The sequence below is a fragment of the Sus scrofa genome, chromosome 2 (genome assembly GCF_000003025.6).
Source record: "Sus scrofa isolate TJ Tabasco breed Duroc chromosome 2, Sscrofa11.1, whole genome shotgun sequence".
NCBI classification, from domain to species: Eukaryota; Metazoa; Chordata; class Mammalia; order Artiodactyla; family Suidae; genus Sus; species Sus scrofa.
Window position 1 is genome coordinate 31,594,336 of NC_010444.4, and position 9,349 is coordinate 31,603,684.

General features: G+C 37.5%; 1 long non-coding RNA gene across 1 annotated transcript in view; it reads right to left on the minus strand.

The window, feature by feature from the left end:
* Positions 1-9,052, minus strand: part of LOC106509388 — a 28,236-nt gene extending 19,184 nt beyond the window's left edge. The window contains exons 1-3 of the long non-coding RNA XR_001306921.2: positions 8,093-9,052; positions 7,305-7,373; positions 434-477 (exon numbers count right to left, since the gene is read on the minus strand). This is a non-coding gene — a long non-coding RNA (uncharacterized LOC106509388). The remainder of the gene's footprint in view (positions 1-433; positions 478-7,304; positions 7,374-8,092) is intronic.

The window sequence follows — 9,349 nt, forward strand, 5'->3', positions numbered from 1 at the left end:
CTTTTAAAATTTCTAAGAGCTCCCAAAGGTCTACATTATGAAAGTATCCTCCCAGATTGGTTTTTCTTTTTTCTCTCCCAGAAATGCAGGAATTAACATTATAGAGGTCTATTTTCATGGTCATTTCTGAACACAAAGGGTTTCAAAACCTTTTAATAGTATTAATTTAAATTTTAAACTTCTATGAATACAATCAAGTCTTCGTTTTTCAGATGACCTTTCCCCCACCCCTGTCAAAAACCCAGGCCTAGAAACAGAAGCTTTCTTGTCAATTCTCTATGCTGTAGCAAATTCCTGTTGATCTACCTTTTGATGAGCTAACAACCTACTCAGGCTTGAATTCTTTACCTCCTTCAGAACCAAGACCCCATTTCCTGTTAAAATACTGGGAGTGAGAACCACAAACCCTTGATAACCAGATAATTACTCCTACCTTCAACCCAGACGACACAATGTCTCCTCAGGCTGCCAATGCATCTGGTTAAAAAGTAGAGGGGAAAAAAAAAAATCATTCAAACCACTTTCCTCCCACAGAAACTCTTTTCATGATCCAAGTAAATGATTTTTCTCATTTCATTGAGCAGATGTTGATTGCATTAACAAGAATATGTGGCTATTTGCAAATCTGGTCAAGATGACCAGAAGGCATCGATCAATACAATCTGAATCACGTTCTCTCCACATTTCAAAACATGTCAGAGAAATTTCCAATAGTCTCTTGCTCCTCCTGAGGAAATGAATCATAGTTTTTAAAGGTAGATATCTAACCAAAATATGTACAATGATGCTGATCATCTTACTAACACTTGACAATAGCTTTTTAATTATTTTCAAAACCAAACAATCAAAATGATACTTCTCCTGAGAAACTAAGCTGTGCTACCCCTGACCATTTCACTATGACGTTTTTTCAACCTGAAATGTGAGAACATACCTGACTTTCTTTGGAGGCCACAAAAAAATTTTTTAATTACAATTAATGTTTTCACTTTCTACTTTCTAACAGCACAACCTCTTAAATTCCTTTATGAATAGGACTCAAAACCATATGTGAAATGGCTGTTCAAGGAAAAGGTGGAGAATAATCTAGTGGAGGGAAGAGACTCAAAGAGAAATCTTGATAAAATTTGTAATTTTTGAAGTATGACAAAAAAAAAAAAGTAGAGCAATTTTAAGCTGTATTTCTGTGAGTTGTGACACAGGGTCGTGGGTACGGCCCTAAAAAAAACAAGAAAAGAAAAAAGTCTATGAGAACAAAAGGTGGGACTCAAGAAACTCTTTCCTTGAATTTTAATAATAGTGAACACTAAAAATCACATTATCAGCTAATTTAACATTGACCCCTGGCAAATTCCTGGATCACATTATCAAAAAAATACAGGTTTCAACAGAGATTCTCTATAAAACACAAACCTGAACATGTAACTGAGCAAAGTCTTATAGGGCTCCTGAAGACAAAAGCTTTTCTGTGTCCCCCATTTCTTGTTCTTAGGAAATGGGCCTCATTCAGCCTCCATGACCTTCCCTGAGTTCCTAGGAACAGGTTCAGACAGTTGCTAATCAGGAAAGGAAGGCGATGCAAAGACAAGGGAGGAATGGTTAAGAAATAATAGTACGGCCCTGGGGGAGGATCCTGGTTTTCTCTCAAGGGATACATGTAATAATATAGGCATCTTACACACCTAAGAGAAAAGTTTTACTCCTTATGCTTCTTTCAGGAATGAATACTTTCAAACCGAAGAACTTAGCGTCCTTCCTTGTCCTTCTCCCTGTCTTAATTGCACCCCAAACACAATCACCTGTATACTAAAGATTAGGCACCCTGAGCATAATTGCCTGTGGGTTAAAGATTATTAGCACATATTTTTCAGGAACTTTCCTAGTTTGTTCTAATCTCAGATCAATATGCCCTTTTCATAAGTACTCTTATTCTAGGCAACAGCCCAGAAGACACCATCATGACCATGCTGAGACTCCAGCTTTGATGAGTAAGATTTCCCAACCCCCACCCCCACCTCGCCCACCAAGAATGAAGAATACATGTTTGTCCCAAAACCTGATTCCTATCGGAAAACCTATCTTTCTTCCTTTTACTATAAAACTCCTCACAATTCTTTCCAAAGGGAGGCTTAATCTTTTTAGCCTCCTGTGACCCTCCTTTGTCTGACAAAGCAATAAAGCAATCTTTTTCTCCTTTACCCAAAACTGTGTTTCAATTTGGCACCAGCAGATAAAGGCTGAATTTTGGCAACAAACATGGGGGAACCCTTTACCAAATCTATGTTTAATTTCTCAGAACTAAAAAATTGAGGATGTATAGCAGAAGGGTCCAGCTCTTAGACTCTAAGATGCAATGCCTTAAAGCTTGCAAAGCTGTTAAATGCCCCATTTATCATGAATGGGGAAAAAAAAGAAAATACTGGTTCTATTGGTGCCATTAAAAGTGTTAATATTTAGTCTGATCCTTTGAATTTTAAAAATGAATACAGATGAAACTTCCAAATGAAATCTAAATAGGCATGGAATTAACTGTAAATGTGATGGTCAAATTTTATCTAACAATTAAATGCAAATGCTGTCAGTTCAAAGAAGCCTAAAAGGAAAGCACCATTTTTAGCCTTTGCAACTGTTATTTGTGCATTTGCGTTTTAATTTGCTACACCCTGATTTCATTGCATGGCTCATTATATTATAGTAAATGCAACGTATTACATGTGCTTATTAACTAGATGTGTATCTGTTAGGAGATGACAATCTATACATTTTGAAACTATGAAATTAAGTTTCACTAAAGACAAATCGGAGTAATTAATTACATTATCACATGTGACTCAGGCAAAACTAAGACTGCAATGAAAGGGAAGATGAAATCCAGTTACAAAATTGTAATTTAGGTGAAAATGTGAGACCTGCTGCGCAACATTCAAATTTCAAACGTGACTCAGCATCACTTTATTCCCTTAATTGAATAGTATTATCATATAGTTTTAGTAAGCAGGTGAAGCTGGTTTTGAAGAAAATATATTGCTGCTAGCAGCTTGGTTGTCTTTACGTTTAAAATACCTTAGCCCAGGGAACATAATCATTTCTACCCTTCATAAATGTAGCAAATTGCCAAATCCTACCTTATTTTTTTCATATTTTTTTAGTGACTTTTAAAGCTCTTTTTTTCCCACCCACCAAGCATGTGCCAGGGATGTTGCAACCAAATGATCAAGGTACTTTCTCACTAGAATAATCAGTCCATAACTACTTCTGAACTCTTCACCTTCCTCATAGTTCATGAAGGCCATTGACAGATTGATACCAGAAAAAGCCATTTATTCCTCCCTCCTTTGATTTTATAGCAACATATGGAATATGTAATTTGTTTTCTAGTGCAGTATTTTGAGTCCTTGTGGAGATAGCTACAAAGCATTTTCTTTGTTGGATATTAAACTCTTTGGAACTGGGACTTTATCTTAAATATCCTTGAAAATACTGCAGTAATGTACTGCAGATATTCAAAGACTACTTTACAGGTAAATGTGGCATGGTATGTCTGCCCTGTTGTCAAAGAACTCCAATTATGGAATTAAGACTAGATGTGTGGAACAATCAGAAGACAAAAACAGTAACCTAGAGCAATAATTTGTAGTATAAAGAATACATTTTGAGACTTCATTAAACAAAACCCTTATAATGATATATTATTTGACCCTCAATGATTAATAGCATTTGGATAAGAATAACAGGGATATAAGCAATAGAGAAAACAGCACAGTGTTCAGTGTTTCTATTCATTGGTGTGTGAGGTTTCTACTGGGGAACAGTGAAAAGCATCACTTGATAAAGGCAAATAAGTTTACTTTATAGAGGACCTTGATATTCAAAACTACTACATTATGAGAGAGGTATAAAAGTAATTGGCTAGTTCTCCATGGCAGAGCCACTCTTGATTTCCCACTAAAATATATTTAAAGGCAGTAAAAATAAAAGTAAAATTTCATAGCAAGACTACTGCTAATTCAACTGCTGTCAAAAATGTAGGAAAATATAAGTTTAAAAAATGAAAAATTTTACTGAAAAGGGCAATCGATAGTACACTAATCACATGAAAAGTAGGTATGCATATCTTTTGTCTTTCTCTACTTTCTTCTGCAGTGGCTCAAAAAACAAGATGTGTATCCAGAAAAATCACCACATCTCATGTGTTACAGCATCTTACTTTTTACATTCAGATGGAGATTTTGAATACTAGAAAGATACTGGAAGGGTTTTTGGGGGGCAGAGGTTGTTTTGTTTCATTTTGTTTCAGGGAACATGAACCCTGGAAGGTGTGAACCCTACAAATAAAGGAGTACATGGGAAAATACCAAAAGAAAAGCACTGAAAAGAGTTATATACTTAGGATTCTAGTCTTTTTTTCACATGCACCATCTCTTTAAACAGTTCTAGAGAAACAAGCTATGAAGTAGGAAAAAAAAAAGGCAGCTGTGGGCTTCTACTGCACCAGAACTTCCCATCCAACTGTATCTTTTGGAAAGATTCACTCATCACCTGGATGGAAAAGGTGAACAAACAAAAATTTCTATACTTGGATGCTGGCCCCAATTTGATCTAGATAGATCCACCAAAGTGAGGCAAAAAGACATGACCTTTAGAAACATCAGAAAGTCATGAAAACAGAAAATGTTGAGAATGAAATGCAATAGAATAAGATAAAAAGAGGACTGGAATTGATAAAGAAAACAATGAGGAAATTAAAAATTAAATAATTTAATATACACAGAAGTAGTAAAAGAGAATATTAAAAAAGAATAATAGCCAACTTCAAAAAATAAACGGAATTCCTAGATAAGAATAAAAATCAATTTTTCAGATCCTTTTGTAATATTAAATGAAAAAAATGAAGCTACATAGTTCTATTTTTAAGTTTTGAAAGACATGCGAAACTCAATTTGACTTAGGTAAATGCAAAGACGAGAGTAAGACACCATCAATGAAACAAGGACAGTTTACTCTTTCTGAAGATTGACTTGAGATGGCCCAGAAATCAATAAAAATTAAGTATCTGAAAATATAAATTTTGAATCAAAGGAATGGAAGTGAACATTTAAGATAAATATCTGAGTTGACACTGTTTTTAGTTTAAATAAAACTCCAAATTCAACTGTCAAATATGATAAAATTAAGATTAGAGACTTCCCATCATGGTACAGTGGAAACTAGGAACCATGAGGTTTCGGGTTTCATTCCCCAGCCTCACTCAGTGGGTTGAGGATCCACAGTTGCCTTGAGCTGTGGTGTAGGTCACAGACCCATCCCGGATCTGATCTGGCATTGCTGTGGCTCTGGCATAGGCCAGCAGCTGTAGCTCCAATTAGACCCCTAAGCCTGAGAACTCCCATATACCTCGGGTTTGGCCCTAAAAAAACAAAAGACCGAAAAAAAAAAAAAAGATTAGAAGGGAACATTCGTAATTTAAAAAATCAATTATAATGAAGATACAAATGCTATATTTATAAAGATGAGATGTGGACAAAACAAAATTCAGTTAAACTTCATGCTTTCTGTAAAGAGGGACTAGAAAAAACATTAAACTTGTAACTTTAATGATTAGGAACTGTTTGGAAAGCTAAGGAAACCACTTATATAATTACAACCATAAGATATACTTTCCAAGACACTGAGAATATTAAAAAAAAATTTTAAATATATAATGTTAAAATATGTATAATAATTATCATTTTATACAAATGGTTTTAACTATTAAAAGAACAAGATTTTAATTAGGTCAAAAAATAAATAATTGTACGAGGCACAGCTAAACAATATTATTACAGAAAGGTTAAAAATAAAAGAACGAATAAGTATGTTTTAGGCAAACACATAAAGTAAACAAAGGATGAAATAAATACATTAAGCACTGAGAATCTAAAGCAAAGTCCTTAGAATCTATGGCAAAAAGAAAAATGAAGTTTTACATGGATCTAGTCTATTTTTAAACATAACTGATAAATTCACAGACTTTCATTAGGTTAAAAAAAAAGTCCTGTTATAACACTGAAAATCAAAAATAGCTTGAAATACAAGGGGATAATAATAATTCAATAACTGAGAGAATTTAACATAATTCTTTCATAGATTACCAAAAAAGAAATAAGAGCCCAGAGAATTTAAAAGGTAAAATAACAATATCAAACTAAAGCATGTATATTGAATTTTGTACCTTAAGAATATAAAGTAGATGTCAACCAACACAGCAGAATAGGAAGCCCAGACCCTCCTTTGCCTAAGGAGACACCTATTCAACAGTTATACATGAACAAATTCCCTTTGTGATATATTCATAAACCAGTTAATCTAAACCAATGGGATCCAAAAAAATAAAACAAAGGAACAACCGAAATCAAACAGAAACAGAGTTATAGACACGACAACACGGCGGGGGGTGGGGGGTGGAAAGAAACAGGTAAGGGAAATTAAGAGGTACAAACTACCAGTTGCAAAATGAATGAGTCATCGATATGAACAGTTTAAGAACAAAGTCAACAACTATATAATCCCTTTGTATAGTGACAGAGAGTAACAAGACACTGTGGTTATCAGTTTGAAATGTATAGACATATCCAATCATTATGTTGCATAAGAGGAATTAACAGTGTTAGAGATTAATTATACCACAGAAACAAACCAACCAACCCATAGAAACGATCAGATTTGGGGTTACCAGGGGTTTGAGGCAGGGGTTGAAGGGAGGGAGAATTGGAAGAAAGCGGTCAAAAGATATAAACCTTTATAAGTAAATATTAGAAATGCAATGTACAGCATGATAAATATAACACTGTTATATATATGAGACAGTAAATCCTGAGTTCTTATCCCCCCAAAAAAAGTTTCTGCATAATTTTGCATATATATGACATGATAATCATTAAACTCATTGTGATAATCACTTCATAATGTATGTAAATCATTATGCTGTATAACAAACTTCTATAGTGCTATACATCAATTATATCTCAAAAATTGGAAGAAAAAAATCAAATACATCCTGTATTTTATATGTATGTGTGTGTTATATATGTGTGTGTCTATATAAAATACATCAACAAGATGTCAGGATGTCAACCAGACAGCCGAATAGGAAGTCCCAGACCCTGTTTTCCCTAAGGTACATCTACTACTCAACAGCAGTATGAACAAACTCCCTTTGTGAGATATACATAAACCGTTAAGAGGTTCAGGTACCTAGTTAGCTGTATGGAACGGCAAAATTAGCTGTATAAAAGCTGACAGGAAAATTTGTGGCACTCACTCACCCAGTCCTTCCCCTTGGCGCTCACTCTGCAGCACAAACAGGGAGGAAACCCAGAGTTCCCTGCTTCTTCCTGGGGAGGAAAAGAGAAGAAGACGACTGAAATATTCAAGCAACGTTCAGACTTTGAGGGGAGGTACCCAAGGGGCTGGCTTCTGCCTTGCTTGAATCTAAGCACTAACAGGAAAAGGTGTCAAGTTGGGAGCTGCTGAGAACAAAGGTGACAATTTGGACTAGCACACACTCACTGGCCATAGTCCCTCCCAGTCAGCTCCGTCAGCTCCTCACTTAAAGAGCAGGAAGTATTCCCTAACTCCTGGCTTTTCCCAGGGTGGGGAGGCGGGTAACATAAAGCCAATGTTCTAGCTTTTCCCCAAGGGCTGCCCAAGAGACTGGTTTTTGTTTTGCCTATCTCTATGCCCTAATGGGACCCAGAATACTCTAGATGCCTGGGGACCACAGAAAACAAAAAAGTTGGGAGACTTGCTGCTGTTTCTAAGGACCAGTGATAAGCAAGCAGAGCTAACACAGCATGGAGGCCTCTCCTTAGGGGATGTGGGGGGTATGGTAGTGAAGAGTAGAGCTGGCGCTCAGTGTTCCTGACTTCAAAACATACTACAGTGCTATTGTAAAAAAATAGACATAGTCCTGACATAAAAACAGACCTATAGATCAATGGCACAGAATAGAGAGCCCAGAAATGTGAACAAAGAACACGAGCCTGAAGTCACGTAGCACACCCTGCAGGTCAGGTGTTCTCTGCCTTCCTAGGAAACCCCACACTCCACTCACCTGGACCAGGCTCCCAGCCCCTGCTGTGAGCATCCCTGAGGGTGTTCAAAGATGAAAATAGTTCCTGAGGGAGGAGACTGGATAGAGCAGCCAGCTTCCCTAGACTGCCGCTAGATGGGTTGGGTCAGAAACTGAGAGTAACGCTGCACAGACGCTGCCCTTAAAGGCAAATATTTGAGGGATAGGCAGAGTTGGTCTCCTGGTACGAATTTTAGATACCTAAAAGCTCCGAGCAGAAAAAAAGGAAAAAAAAAAAAAAAAAAAAAAAAAAGCTGACTTTAGGATAGCCGTAAGGCTCATCTAGTTGCAGCAGCCTTGACCTTGACAGACTTAGGACAGCAGCCCTAGGTGACCCGGCCAGAAGCAGCAGCGCTACACCAAGCCTTTTGGGTCCCTCCCTGGAGGGCAAGAGAGTTACGGCCTGCGCATGCGCAATTCACTCCTTAGTTCTCGCTTCCGGCTTTCCTGCTTACGCTGTTTGAGCCCCTGTGCGCTTTCCCACTGACTGCCCAGAGCTAGGGGGCCGGGGGTGGTATCCTGTAACTCTGACTGGTATGGGGTGGGGAGCATAGGGAAGCCCAGCCACAGGATATATTTTGTGATAGCTGATGTGAACTAAACTCCTTATACATGAATCTGGGAGGAGAAGGGGCCATAGCTCCCGGATGTTTCTCATCCGAGACCCACCTGCCTGCCAGTAGATTTTTTTTTTTTAAATCATCTAAATTTTAGACAAGACTTCCCAATGGGGAAATGGTAGTATCCTCAAAATATAGGTTTGAGAAAACTATACACACACACACAAATAAAATTGGACCCTTCTCTTACACTGTACAAGAAAATACACTCAAAATGAACTAAAGACTGGAGTGTTGCCACTGGCCCCTTGACTCAGGTAACAAACCCAACTAGTATCCATGAGGACTGTGCTTGGATACCTGGCCTCGATTACTGGGTTAAGGATCCAACGTTATTGCGGGCTGCGGTGTAAGTCAGAGGAGGCTGGGCTCTGGCATTGCTGCGGATGTGACCTAGGTCAGCAGCTACGGCTCCAGTTCAACCCCTAGCCTGGGAATTACACATATGCCACCAGGGTAGGGCCCCCCGCCCCCAAAAAAACAAAACCGAAGGCCTAAATGTAAGACCTGAAATCATACAACATTTAGAAGAAAACATAAGGTAAAAGCTTTATGGCGTCCCCATTGTGGCTCAGCTGAAAGGAATCCTCAGCATTGCTCAGTGGGTGGGGAATCCTTC